The sequence below is a fragment of the Rhopilema esculentum genome, chromosome 11 (genome assembly GCF_057945365.1).
Source record: "Rhopilema esculentum isolate cy_ngs chromosome 11, ASM5794536v1, whole genome shotgun sequence".
Taxonomy (NCBI): Eukaryota; Metazoa; Cnidaria; class Scyphozoa; order Rhizostomeae; family Rhizostomatidae; genus Rhopilema; species Rhopilema esculentum.
Window position 1 is genome coordinate 2,589,152 of NC_142825.1, and position 15,051 is coordinate 2,604,202.

General features: G+C 37.8%; 1 pseudogene; it reads right to left on the reverse strand.

Moving 5' to 3' along the window:
* Nucleotides 1-7,052: 7,052 nt before the first annotated feature.
* Nucleotides 7,053-14,799, reverse strand: LOC148958928 (uncharacterized; annotated as a pseudogene).
* Nucleotides 14,800-15,051: the final 252 nt, after the last annotated feature.

The window sequence follows — 15,051 nt, forward strand, 5'->3', positions numbered from 1 at the left end:
TTGTACTGTTATCCAACAGTTCTTGAATCTTTTTGTCTCTCCAGATACTTATTAAGCTGAGAACCTCTTCGCGGCTCCATGTTGATCCACATTTTTTTTTGCAAGTTTCCATATCTTCATATATTCTATTTTATTTATTTGAACCTTGCCTGGTGTTTGCATGTAAAGTATTTTCATTTTTCGGCGCGCAAAATGAAAACACATTCAAATATGCACATGCGTTAAAAAAACTAGCCCAGGTTCGCCCCAGCTTTTGTGTCCACACTAGAAATCCAGAACAGTAACCTGGGTTCGACCTCTGGAGATGGGTTAAACTAACCCAAGGCAAACCCAGGTTAGTTGTGTCCACACTGCAAAATATAACCTGGGTTAGCTAAAACCTGGGCTGAACCTGGGTTAGTTTGTGTAGTGTGGACAGGGCTTAGAATTCACCTAGCCTCACCCATATTTTTTGAGCTCCATTTGAAAATAAAGTTCCGAGTTGGTCTAATCCTTCTGCACTGGAACTGGTAGACTCTACTGTCGTTAAACTTTAATTGTCATAGACCTCCTCTTGTGAATCTCTTTCCAGCAAAGTGATACTTTAACTCCCATCAGGGAGGCATTGGACAACTGGAGATCTACTCCAAATTTCATGACATTCATCATACAAGGCCAGCACTATCCTGCTTCCTCCAAATTTTTCAACTATCAACCACATTCCAAAAGTTGGCTTTGATCTGCTAATTTTAAGCCCTGACCAAAGGCTCTCAACATTTCACTCGACAACACTCAACGCATGCGCAATATGCAATTTTTTATTTTGCCCACTAAGTTTGTGTTTATTTGCTTTGTGATATCTTTGGATTTCTGTTTTTTGTTTCGAATAATTTGAAAATGGAAAGTTGCTATCAATTCGACCCCAGTTATAATAAACGTTCAGACATAAACAAAGAAAGACAGATCAATGCTACCTTTTCAAACAGCGAGGAAGGGGAATTTGAGGGCCTTGATGTTGTTAAAGCCAAGAAAATATTAACGATGCTAGCAGCGAAAAATAAGACTCCGAAACGAAAAGCCCCTAATTCAACTGAACAAAAAGGCGGAAAAACCAGAACAAATCTGCTCCCTAACAAAAAACTGGTCACATGCAGATATTTTGAAATTGATTAATGTCTACAAAAACAAGCCTTGTCTTTGGGATATCACTAACATTATATCAATTGAGAGATGTGAGTGAGCAAGCTCTGGATGAAATTGCAATTGGACTGGACGCCATAATTAGCGAAGTCAAGAGGAAAGTGTTTAACTGAAGGTCTTAGCATGGAAGGGAGAATGCCAAAATTTGAAAGATCAAATCTAGACAAGCTACAAATGTAATGTCACATTTTACAAGTGAGCTGCACACACACAATTGGACAACATGTCCATTTATCTAGCCAACCATAGAGCTATTAAAAAAGCAAGGATTCATCAGGCTCACCATGCCAGCTAGATGAATCATCATCTTCAAAAGAAGAGCTGCCTAAAATTCAAGTGTGGCAGCAAAAAACAACAAAAAGAAATGAGCTGCTTGGTCAGTGCTTTTCTCCCTTAAAGAAACAAGAGACAGACGAGAAGGCAAGTCCTTTTGCATCTTGTTTTGCCGAGAAACTTGAACGTTTTAGCCGAAGGAACAGAGTTGTTGCTGAGAAAAGGATTTCAGATTTTTTTTCACAGTTGAAATAGGTATGCATGAGCAACCTATGCCCACACTAATTAGCTCCGATTATACACCTACCCAACAAGTTTATGTCCCACCTAAAGAAGCCAACAATCCTTCTTGTCAATGGTGCATAGTGGTGAAGAAAATAGCGTAGTGTTTTGAATGGTAAAACATCTCAATGGGATGCTATTGAAGCTGAAGTTCTGCAGGGTTCTATCCTAGGTCACAAAAGTTACAGCAACACAAAAATTTGTAAAGATGAAAAGAAAAAGAATCATCCTTTACCAAATTACTCAGACAAACGCCAGTTGACTAAATATGACTAAATATCTATTAAAGTCTTTTTAGAAGCCACCAGCCTCATAGGTAACTTCTTCTTCTTCTACAGTTATATCTTCCTTCCTTTTCTTAGCCATCCTTCCCATTCTTTGCGTTCCTTTTTGATTGCCCAATTTTTTTGAAGTTATCATTGCATTGGCAGCACTATCTCGCTTGTGCTTTCTATCAATTTTCGAGAAGAAAGTCATTGTATTACTTCCTGGCTCTAATCCAAGATGAAGCAGGACATTTTTCATAGCACTCAATCCATCATTAAACACTATTACTGACCCTGCAATGGCATAATTCAAGTGTTCTCTCGCAGAAAAAACACTCTTGGGGCATCTTGACCAAATTAAATGATTGAGTGCTTCGCAGTTGGTCTGTGTATAGCCAGGAAGACAGCCTTTGAGCATTTCTTCTGAAGAGTCTCTTAAAAATGGGGGTGAGCTCTTGGGCAACTGCATCTGCAATTTCTTTCTTATGACTGTGGTGAAAACCATTTTACTGGTCTTAGTAAAATTTGCACGAAGTATCTGGGCCTTTGGGGCAAAACTGATGCTTGGGATGCTCATCCGTTGAAGCCAATTGGAAAAGGCCCGCCCATACTTTGTCATGCATGTTTTTCAAATTGTCCTTGTTTCGGCATATAGCAAGCCCATAATAAATTTGAAGCTTGTTGATAAGGGCCCCAGTTAGTCTGCCAGCTCCAACAATTGTTTTCCCATCGCTTAACTCTTGCTTGCTCTTTACAAATTTTATTGTGTAGAGCAGTTCTCTTTTGAGCATGGCCTAGACATTTAGTTTTTGTAATGTTTTTGTCTCCGTATGGTATTTTAGCGATTTTACTTGGGAAAATACCTTAGAGCCCCCATCACCAATGTAGTCAGTATATTGCAGGTGCCTGGATTCATCAGATTGCAGAAAAATCCTTTTCACTCCTTCTGGCTCCATAGCTGGTGCAGACCCTGCAAAATTGATAGGGCAAACATGGTTGGCCTCCCATCTTTTTTTTTGCAGAAATAGGTTTTTTGGCCCACCTCAAACAATATGCAGGCGTTGTTGAGAGTCTCATTATCAAGGCATTTGCCTATAGATGCAGATATACAAGTTAAATCTCCTTGCAGAGAAGTGTACCCTTTTTTCTCCATTTTCCGTCAAACATTGCTTTGCACTCACTGACCTCAGTTAATTCTAAGCCTTTTTTTAGTGTTCTTCCACTGGAGCCCTTGTTCATATTTTCATTGGCTTCATGCTCCAATGCATCTTTCACTTCTTGCAAATTGTTTTATAGGCTTCATCAGTCATAGCATTTGGCATATTCAAAAATGCACAAAACTTTTTCAATCCTCCTTTGCCAGCCCCAACCTCAAGCCTCCCTAGCACTGATCTGCTATTGACCTCAAAAGTTATGGTAAGAGTCTTTACAATAAGGTGAGAGATTCATTTCACATCTCAGTCACATTCAAAGGCAAAGAAGGATTCTAGGCCCATTTTCTTGGCACTTACCTCCGTTATGGAGAGTTTTCCAATTGTGCATTTTCGGCAGATGACAGATTCTTTATAACGAAACCATCCTTCATAACGGAACCATCCTTCATAACCGAACGGGAATACGCAGATATTTTTGGGGAAATTAGTGACAAAGAAGAATTTCTTGTCTCTGCAGAGGACGAAGTGAGATTGGATGTTGGTTTCAGTGACTTAGCATCATCATATAAAGTATTTTCTCATGACTGGTTCTTACATTTTTCAAATTCAGCCGAAGAATCGAAATGCGGAGAGCAAGGATATGATCGCCTTTTCAAAGTTCGTCATATTTTTGAGCATACACAGGAGAACTTCAAAAGGCATATAAACTGGGAAAAAATTTGTCAATCGATTGCCTACAAAGGAAGAATTTTTTTCAAGCAGTACATGCCCAAGAAGCCAAACAAGTATGGGATGAAAGTTTGGCTTTGTGCAGCTCCACAAAATGGCTATGTTCAAAACCATTAAGTTTACCTTTGTAAAGAATAAGAAGGCCAAGATTTGTATGAGGGGAAGGGATTGGGATACTATGTTGTCATGAATATGACCGAACCTTATCATCGCAAAAGTCACCATGCCTGCTTTGACAATTTTTTCTCATGTCCTGAGCTGATGGAGGATTTGTTATCAGATAAATGGAGGATTTGTTATCAGATAAACAAACTTACACTTGTGGCAGGGTAAGAAGAAACAGGAAGGGCCTACCAAAAGTTGATGGAAAGATAATGCAGAAGTGGGACATAATTGTCAATCAGAAAGGGGAATCAAACTTAATGTTCACAACGTAAAAAGATAAAAGGGAAGTTGATGTCCTCTATAAGAATTCTTCTCCCCTTGAACCTCCTAGAAAGATTATTCCCAGATGAAAGAAAGACGTCCAAGAGGAAGTTAAGAAGTCAGCCATCGTTTGCCTGTACAATGCCTATATGATCAGTGTCAATCTGTCAGACCAGCTTTGATCGTATTATCCACTTGGAAGAAAATACAATCAAAGGTACAAGTATGTATTTTAGTTCTTTTTGATGTTTCAATTGGAAATGCAATGGTTTTGTGAAACCAATCCCAGGCTCAAGAAACGAGTCTGCAAAGGAGCGGTCTGAAATTTCGCCAATCTCTTGCGATGCAGATAATCAGAGGCTATTGTGGAAGAAAAAGCTCCCAGCACCCTCATTTTAAGCACGATTTTGTTAAAGTTGAAAGAATTGGGGATTGCACAGAACAATTTATCCAGAAGCCATTCAACTCAAAAGCACAATATCAAACCTACAGCACCTACAAAAGTCGTAACACCCACAAAAAGTTAATTTTTTGCACTAAAGGTGGATCTATTAGTTTCATTTTAAAATCTTATTCTGGTTCTGCTTCTGATCGGTTCATCACAGAAGATTGCAATGTTGTAAATAAATTTACACCGGGATTTATTGCTCTCTTTGATAAAGGCTTTACAGTTCAAGACATATTCCTTCCAAAGCAAGTACTTGTAAAGATACCACCATTTGTCAGGGATAACAAACAGTTTACCCCCAGTGAAATAGCTGATGCCAAAAGGATTGCCCGTGCAAGAATACATATAGAGCGTGTAATGGGACGGTTGAAAGAATTTAGACTGCTTGATCATACTCTACCCTTAAGTTTATTAGACCTTATCAATGATATCTGGACAATCGCAGCAGCCATAACAAATCTTCAGCCCCCTTTAGAAATACATTTCACAGTCCCACAAGTAATGATACAACATATTTTCTATAGCTACTCTTTACTATTTCCAATTGCACATTTAATCTATTGTACAAAATTACCTTCAAAACAAAAAATGTTATGTATGTTTAGTAAAAGTATAAAGGGGAATATTTGTTGCATATCTTCAAGTTCAGAGACCTATCTCATTAACATAAATAAAAATATACTAAAAAAGTCATGGATAAAGTAAAGAACTGTTTTTACAGGCCTCTCATCTAGTACTTTGTGACACATAAATATTGTGTAAAAAGACAAATATATGCAGGCAAAACAATACTACATATACAAAAGTTATGTGTATATCTATCTTACTTATCTTCTCATTAAATACCATCTGATACACGTTTTACAATGTCTTTCAAAAGTAGCTTGCATTCTGTCTCTAGTTTTATTTCAAAAGAAAACAATTCAGGTAAAATAATTAAGTTAAAAAATCTAGTAAGCTTTGGCACACAGTCCACTACATAGGCAGGATCTTTTAAGATTCTTAATGTTATTGATTGTTTCGGCAAAAAGAGTTCAAAGTCACAGTAGTTGGCTCCAGTTGTAAACATCGGGTGCTGTACTTGATACCAGTACTGGTGCTTTGACCTCAATAAAATTGATCCATCAACTTTGATTAAGTACGAATCAGGTTTACTGATATATTCAGAAATGTCAAGGTCATGGCTGCTCCATGGACACTTGATTTCCAAAACCCCCAAACCACAACATTGACAGCTCAGAATATTATCTGGTGTTGCACCAAGAAAAGGATATGCTGCAGAGATATATAAACCAAATGTGGTGCAAGAGAAACTTTTGTGCTTTCCTTTGTTCTTCTTAATGTATCTTTTGCGAGCAACAACTTCATTGTTTTTGCCCCAGCTCAGAGACTTGCTCCTAAAATCAGGATAATATCCACAAATCTTGGCACAAAGATTATTTGCTGATGCCAGATTTGATATTTGCAATTCATTGTCAACTTTCTTTAATGCTTCATGGTCAACAGATGCAGTGATAAGGCCAAGGCGATAATTTTTCCAGTCTTCAGAAGAAGATTGCTCGATAGTCATATTAGAAATTTTCTCTAAATGAAGAGGGGATCTACAAAGATGCAGTGTAGAAATGAAAGATTCAGCATCTTCACATTTGGAAGCAATTTCTGGAATTGAAGGAGGAGGATAAGATGTGGAAGAGGATGACCTCAAAGACGAGGAAAGGGAAAAAGAAGAAGCCATACTTTTGTTCCCTCTCGTTTTTTTAAACTGAAGAACACTAGCTGTTCCATCAGTAGCTTCAGCCACATCTTCCCAGTCAGCATCACCAAAAATGACAGACAAATCAGCTCTGGAACGTGGCTCGTATTCTTTCCTTGCTGTTGCATGGCTGGAAGATTCGCTTACACGAGAAGAGTGTTCAATGAGAAAAGATCAATTTTCACATGGCAAATGTATCTTTTCTGCTTTTTTTGAAATGCGCACATCCCATTGTTGCTTTTTGCCAGTACAAGACTTATTTCTTCCCAGATAGACTTCACTTTCAATTAAGTGAAGCAGGGCAAATACATGTTTGCAAGAGCTACTCGCACCAGCAAGGCAGTTACATTCAGCGGTCAGAATGAGGGAAGTGTCATTTCGTAAACAAACCCAAACAGTGTATGGTCTTTCAGAGATGCGAGTTTGTGGCACAACAGATGCCTTTATAAAACAAAGCTTCACTGTGTCTGATATCTGATGAAAAAGTACCGATTTCACATGACCGGAGTTTTGAAGATTCTTTCCTTCTTTGAAAGCCTTCATCGATTCAGATAATTTCCCGAAGGACTGGACGATGTCCAAAGTAAGATCGGGAAAATATTCACTCCCTTCGAACCAATGGTCTTTGAAGCTTTCAGGTGAAGGAATTTGCACACCATAAACTAATAATAAACTTCGTCTGTTTGCGGAAATCTCTGAACTTCACTCTGTTTGTGTTGGTAAAACAGGCAGGCCTAACTTTTCGGCGTATACGACTTTTTCTATCAAGTCGGCTTTGCGATTGCTTCCACTCAAAGACACACCTCTTTCCTTCCAATAACTCCTCAATGTCTCGACTTTCCATTTGCTCAGTTCTTCCATTGTTAGTACCATTTTCAGAATCTAGACTGGGTAACGAAGTAAGTAGTTAGCGAAGTTAACACCGATCACTGAGATTTCGGTCCTTGACAACAGTTTGTTTGCCCCCTCTAGCCATCCCAGAATGCATCACGCCTCAAAATGGCGTCTGTATCAGGAAACAGGTCTATTATACTTGTTTGAATCCCTGTGGTAGACAAATCGAAAAGCGGAGTCAGTAAACCAAAAGAAAAGCTAAAATTGTTTTTTTATTTTATAGGAAGCTGAAGAAGATCTCTCTCGTGAAGTTCTACAGCAACTTGTTGTAGAGATGGGTGCTATTGGAGAAGGAAGTGCCAGTTTTATTGAAGACCTTGTGCACTCAATTTCACACCCACAAAAAGGCCAATTGCACATGTGAATGGTGAACCCTGGTGCAAATGTGGTGTTTGCATTGTAATGCCTGACCCTGATGAAAACAAATGTTGCGATAGGGTAATATGTGTCACATCCTACCAGATCTTTCGTAAAATCTGCATTGACAGGGATGTCTTCAAATTTTAGCAAGGTGTGATCTGAGAGCTGAACCAATCGAAATCACTATAAATTCGTCGAGAAAAGCTGCCTATCAGCAATTTGCACTGTGGAAATATGGGAAACTTGGTCGTTTGAACAGAAGGATATTGCCCTCATGTGTAGTGACAATGATAAGAAAATCATACCCAGGATCTATCAATGGGGCTATATTCTTAGGATCTCTCTCACTACGAATGTTTCTGGTCAGTACAGAAGCAGTGCTTTCCTTGCGACATTGCAAAATTTTTGACAGTAAGTGCGGAATGTATGCATAATCTTTATCAACCTTCACAGGTTCTGCATGGTGCGACTTTGTCCTTATGCTGTATTTCACCTTAAAAATTTCCTTTCCATCCTTGGTCTTTGCAAATGTCCTGTGGAGATGCATATTATGGTCTATTGCAACTAAAGCCATGCGGCAAACAAAAATATATATATTCAAAAGCAATCCTTTTTGGTGCGTATTTTGTAAGCATGCTATTAAAAGTTTCAATTGACCCAGTGTGCCTAAAACTTGTGTACATTTCCAAGTTTGTAAGGAATTCCTGTCAAAGACAACAGCACGCAAGGTTTCAGCTGGCTTTGATTTCTTCTCAAGCACCTGCTTGGGCTCTGAACTGGTACTTGGACCATTAAGACAGGCTGAACCTGACCATGTGTGTTCCCCCACAAACATGATGGACCACACCAAACCAGCAATCCTTCAACTTTTCTGTGTCTCCATTTGCAATTTGAAAGGAATACCAGAAGTGGTTGATGATGCTGGGTATCCACGGCTTTAGTGCTGCTGCTTCCTTATCTTTTGCAGCTTTGTGGAGCATTTTGCTGAGACTTTTAATTTTATACCAAACATCTTAACTGTGTTGTAGTAACAACTTCACAAAATGCTGTTGTGTATGCGAATGATTTGTTGATTGGGGCTTGTGTTTTGTTGTCAGGTAACAACTACCAAAAGTTCTTGTTGCTATGCAAATTTTTAAACCTTGCTGTCCCAAGTCAGAGCACATTCACTCATTGTCAGCGGTTGTTTTATGCACCTGTAATTTTGGATGCTTGGAAAGGGATGAAAAAAAAGGTTCTGGATGTTTTGAACCCATATGAAGACATTTGTTTGCTAGGTGATGGGAGAAATGATTCTCCAGGATTTAGTGCCAGGTACTGTGTGTATGTGATCATTGAACATGTTACTGGTGTCCTTGTGGATTTAGAAGTCCTGGATAGAAGAGAAACTGGGGGTCATTCACCAAATATGGAAAGAGAGGGCCTAACACGACTTTTGTTATGTTTGATGCACGAAATAGATATTACAGAAATTTTAACAGATGCATCCAGCTCAATTATCAAAGGGATTAAAGAACTGCAAGGTAAAAAAACACTGAATTTATTATTAACTGAGTTTGCAAAATACATCCAAAATTTTTGTTTCATAAATTATGAATTAATGACACCGAAACTTGATGTTTGACATGAAAGAAAAAGACTGTGACGAAAGACTGACAAGAAGTCAATGTATACCTGTATGAGCTTTCACCGTCAGAATTTGTTTCACTCCCAAGAGAGCTACTTGAAGAGCATCTTTCAAATGGATCTCCACCTTTCATATGTTGTAATTTTTGTTAAATGAAGTTAGCTTTAGATTGTGCAAGCTTTCATTTAATGTGCTCACACCAACTGCTCCTGACTCATTAACACTTTTTTCCACATTAGAAGAATCAGATTGTTTGCTTTCTTCAATTGGGGAAAGAAACTGCAATTGTTATCTTGCCCTCTTGGGTGGAGACCTTGGTGTTGAATGATCTAGTACACAAAAACACAATGAAAATCATTTCGACATTAGTACAACCAGATTTTATGCTGTCTTCAATTGGGGAAAGAAACTGTAATTGCCAATTAACAACTTCTGTTAAAAAAAGTCTAGCAGAGAGCTGATTTAGGCAACATAAACAATTTTTTGAAGAAAGGTGAAACAAAAAGAGCGATTACTTTTCAACATCGATGTTGAAAACCTTGCTTGTTATGGACAAAAAATTTAAAATGTTGCAAAACTTAACTAAACAAATTTCTTCCCAATTTTATTTCCCAGGACTTTACCCGCACTGTGAAAAATGGATTCTTGATCTGTTGGAAATATTCTTGGAGAAGAATGTCACAAAAAAGCTTACTGTGCAACTGCTCTATTGATTAAAGTAGATGAAATGAGCAGTGGTGAAAGAAATTTGCTTGCCTTACGATCTGGAATTGAGAATGTGATTGAAACTGTTTGTCAACACCGTCAGAAATCCTTTCTTATTAAATATGAAGAATACCAACCTATTTGCGATTCATGGTCCACATAGGAAAGGTTGGTATGTTACTAGTTTAATGTGCATTAAGGTGGCTTTTTACTGAAAGACTTTTTGCACACTATAATTATAATAACATACTCTAAGAAATCCTTGGAAAAGCTTTTTGGATACTTATGCACTTGAAAAATATGATATTGATGTGAGTCATTCTACAAAAGTCAAGAGATTATATTTGTCAGTACCATACCCTTTAATTTTCAAGATCATTGAGAGTGATAACAAATGATGTGTGCAAAAATGCTGAAAAAATCAGAAAAAAATTAATCCCCGGTAAAAAGTTGTGCCCATCATGTAGACAAAGGCTACAAGTTAAAATAAATTGGGAAATTATGAAGATTGGCCAAATGATCAAGGAGACGTTTCAGTGGATGAAGAGTTGTCTGCCATTCCAAAATCTTAGGCTTTGGAGGAAGATCGTTCAGATGTTTCCCATTTCTTTAGTTCTGTAGGAGTATCACCAATCACACACCATGGAGTTTCAACAGCAGTGAAAACAAAGCAAGGGAAGCGCAAGCTTGAAACTGAGGTGTCAATATTGACAGAAAAAGTTGTAAGATCTCTTGACATACCTGTTACGGAACTTAGATCTCAACAAGATACGTCTGAGTCAAGTAGTGAGAAAATAAAGAGAAATATGGCATCGTTTGATGAAATTATGGATAATCTTGCAAGAAAGGTAAAATCGTTGGATTGCAAAAGCAAACAATTACAGATTCTTCCATTGCTGTCATCAAATTGGTCCGATAAAATGGCATCAGATTTCTTTGGTGTCTCACAATACATGGTTCGTACCGCACACAAGCTAGCCATGGAGAAAAGAATCCTGTCTTTACCAGATCCTAAAAGAGACATAGCTTGCCCAAAACAACTCTTGAGCTTGTGTATCAATTCTTGATGAAGAATTCACCAGAAAAATGCCAGGCAAGAAAGATTATGTTAATATTGCACCAAATGACCACAGACAAAAAATGCTCACTCTTTGTAATAGGAAAGTCAAGTTTCCAGACATTAAGATCGGCTTTTCAAAATTTTCTTCTTAAGACTAGAATGATGTGTTTTAGCAGGTGGTTCTGGAACACACTTGTTTGTGTGTGCTCTATTCACCAAAATATCGAACTCCTTCTTGCTCCTAATAATACCAGCTATAAAGATACACGGTGTTTTGTTGTATGCAGTCCTGAAAGCAGGTAGTGCATGGTGAATTGTTGTGATGCTTCTAATGGCCAAACATCTAATGATCCCTTAAAAGAACATATTTTCAAGTTGGTATTTGAGCATCAATTCAGCGACAAAATTGAATTTCAGCAATGGGCAACTACTGATCGGTCAGATCTGATCAACTGTCAAGAGTCAGTTGTAGACTATCTAGACCCGGTAGTTTCCCAGCTGGAAAAGCTGACAACACATTCTTTTATTGCAAAAGCCCAGGCTAGATATTTGAAACTACGAAAAGAAAACATTACAAAAGAAACAGCACTTTTTCTTGGAGAATTTGCTGAAAACTTTACCTTTCTGATCCAAGATGAGATCCAAAGTTACTATTGGAGTAACTAGCGATGCTCTCTTCACCCAGTTGTTGTTTATTTCAAAGAAGGCGAAATTCTTAAGCATAGGTCTCATTGTGTTCTCTCAGATGACCTAATGCATGTTGTCTCATTTGTTCATTTGGTCATAAAGCTTGTGTTGGATTACTTGAAGTTAGTTTGTCCTCAAGTTAAAACAATAGAGTATTTCTCTGATGGTTGCGCAAAGAAATATAAAAGTCGCAAAAACTTTATTAATCTCTGCTACCATAAGAATGACTTTAGTTTTGATGCGGTCTGGGACTTCTTTGCTACAAGCCATGGGAGGCAGCCTTGTGATGGGATAGGTGGCACTGTCAAACAATTAGTTGCAAAGGCAAGTTTGCAAAGACCAGTTTCTGACCAGATTTCGACATTTGAAGCTATGCTTGTGTTCTACGAGTCAAACATTTCAGAAATAAAATTTATTCCCCGCTACAAGGCTGATTTAGAAAAAAGTAGGAAAATTTAAGCAAAAAGATTTTATAACACATATCCTATTCCTGGGACAAGAATCAAACTCCAGTTTGCTGCTTCTAAAACCCACGCTCATTCCACTGAGCCAAACAGCCCAATGAAATAAGCGAGGAGTCTCCAAAGCCATCATTGGAGATTTCACCATAGCCAAAGTAGTTTTTTGTTTATTCTGCTGCGGGTTTAGGCATTCGTCACAGCCATTTTAACCATTGAAATGTAATCATAAGGCAAAGGCTGACAAAGTTGAGAATATTTCTACAAGGGTGCTGCCCAATTGTATCGAACCACTCTTGGTCGGAATTGAACTCCAGCTTGCTGCTTCAAATATATATATAGTTATATTAAAATACACATATATATATTTTATATATAATTATTTGTTGCAAAAAATGCTACTGGTGATATAGTGTATATATATTATTAAACGTTATACGTAAATGGTGATGATGATATATTTTACCTACTACTTGTTTTTTTGCTATACCTAGTTATCATTTGGATTTACTGCAAAAGGTAAAAAGTTTGTGAGGTGGCAGAATACTTGATCAGCAACAGCGTATAATGAAAGAGGTAAAAGACCATCAAGGGTGTGATAATTTTCAACTCTTCCTATGACTCTTTCTACATGTATGCCCACTGAAGCAATTCGGGCTGTTTCTTCAGTTTCCTCTGCTGAAAGCTGTGCTCTTGTGCCTTTAAAAGGAGGAATGTTCAAAGTAACACCAGAAGGAAGGATATCTTTTAAATCAAACCCACAATCTGCCATGATGTTGTCACCATCCTCTAAAAGTGATAACACACTTGACTTGAGTCTAATTTCTTTGTCAGAAACTCGGCCAGACCATAATTTTGAAAAGCCTTCCACGTGTTATGGTGTTGGTAATGTGACCATGTTTGTGACTGTGATTTTATTGACGATGGAACCTCTATTAAAAACTTCTGTACAATCAATGATGATTCTAGCTGTGGTGAAATCTTTGAACTGAGATGGCATATTTTTATGAACAAGGTCTTGAGATGGAAACGGAAATAAAGTTTGGAGTTCATGATACAAAAAGCAAATCCAGATTGTAAAGATCTTTGAAACTTGACCAGGAGAGGTTCGAAAGTGATCAGACAAATCAGAAACAAACAAGCCAACTTTCAGTCTCATCAACACCAATACAAACTCTTCTAGATGAGAAAGTGTGCGCTTTCTGTCAGGCTTTAAGGAAGACTTTTCATGGTATTCAAGATCAGTATTGCAAGATGATTGTTTACCACACCAAAGACAATTTTGGTTTAAAATATTCAAAAGTTGCCAGTAAAGATGAGAAGTTAAGGAAAACAGTGTAAAACTCTGTTGCAGATTCATTAGCTTTAATCTTTCAATTGAAAAGAGAGACTTCTTTAATTCTGCTATACCACTTAACCACTTAACCATTGAACATAGAATACCACTTAACCATTCAATATAGAAATCTTTTGGCTCAATTCTTTAGCTTCTGATTTGAAGTTATCAGATTCAATAAAGGCTTTCATAATTTCATTGCAAGAGTCAAAAGGAAGATAAACAGCTTAATTTACAAAAGAGAAATCTGTGCGCATCAATATTGTAACACAATTGCCAGAAACATCGAGTGCTTCTTCAAAAAAATCTGGAAGAAAATCAGTAGCAGCAGATTCAGCAACGGTGAAAGATGGTCCAGGAACTGCAGATGCAATTGGCGATTGGATTGAACGGCATGTCAGAGGTTTGCGTGACTTAGGATTTATTGCTATTGTGCTGCTTTGATAGAGATTACGGGAAGGAGCAGTCCCAGTTTGATATCTGCATCAGCAAAATGTTTATCACAAAGAACAGTTGCGCTTGTAACTTTAAAATCATCTCTTCCATCTACTCTTTTGATTAAATTGCACCGACGAAGTTTTTCAGGATTTTTCTGTGGAAATCCAAAAACTGTAGGCCATTTGCAGTTGCATCGGTATAAAAAGTATAGCATCTGTATGCTGCACATTGACGCCCAAGAGACCTCTTCTTTTTCCTGGAAACGCCTTCTGATATTTCAAAGTGCTTTTTGTGACTCATTTTCACAATTAAATTGATTTTTAGCAGATGTGTTTCCAATGGTAGTTCGAATGACAGTGCTTATTATTTGAAAAACAATGTTGGAACATAGGTATTCTCGTTTTTGATATCGTACCTCACTATCAAAAGCCATTTGAAAGTGGTCTATTAACCAGGAAATTCTGTGTCCTCTGGAGTTTGCTTGCAGCCAATTTCATGGTTACTGTAATTCATCTTCAGAAAAAAAACAAAGCTGTATATCTTTAATTTTATCTCTAAGGGGCCCTTTATATGAGACCGGAAACGAAACTCATGCCAGCACGAGTTTTCATGCCGGCACCAGTTTCATGTCGGGTGCTGGTCTGAGCTACTGTTGTGATTACATGGCGTTGACCGAAATGAAACTCATGCCGGCATGAAAACTCATGCCGGCACGAAAATCTCATGTCGCTTTTTCGAAGTTTCATGCCGGCACGAAATCGATCAGTTTTTCATATCGGGGGGAATCAGTAATAAAATCGCCTCCGTTGCACAAATGCTGCATTTGGATTTGGTGAAATGTATGGCCTAACTTCTGACAACAAGTCTGAAAAAAATTCCCTTGACATTCTAAAGTTAACATGCCATTCTCCATCGCTTAAAATTCCATCCCAAACATTTAACCACCATGCACTTGTGCGACCAGGCTTTTTCCATT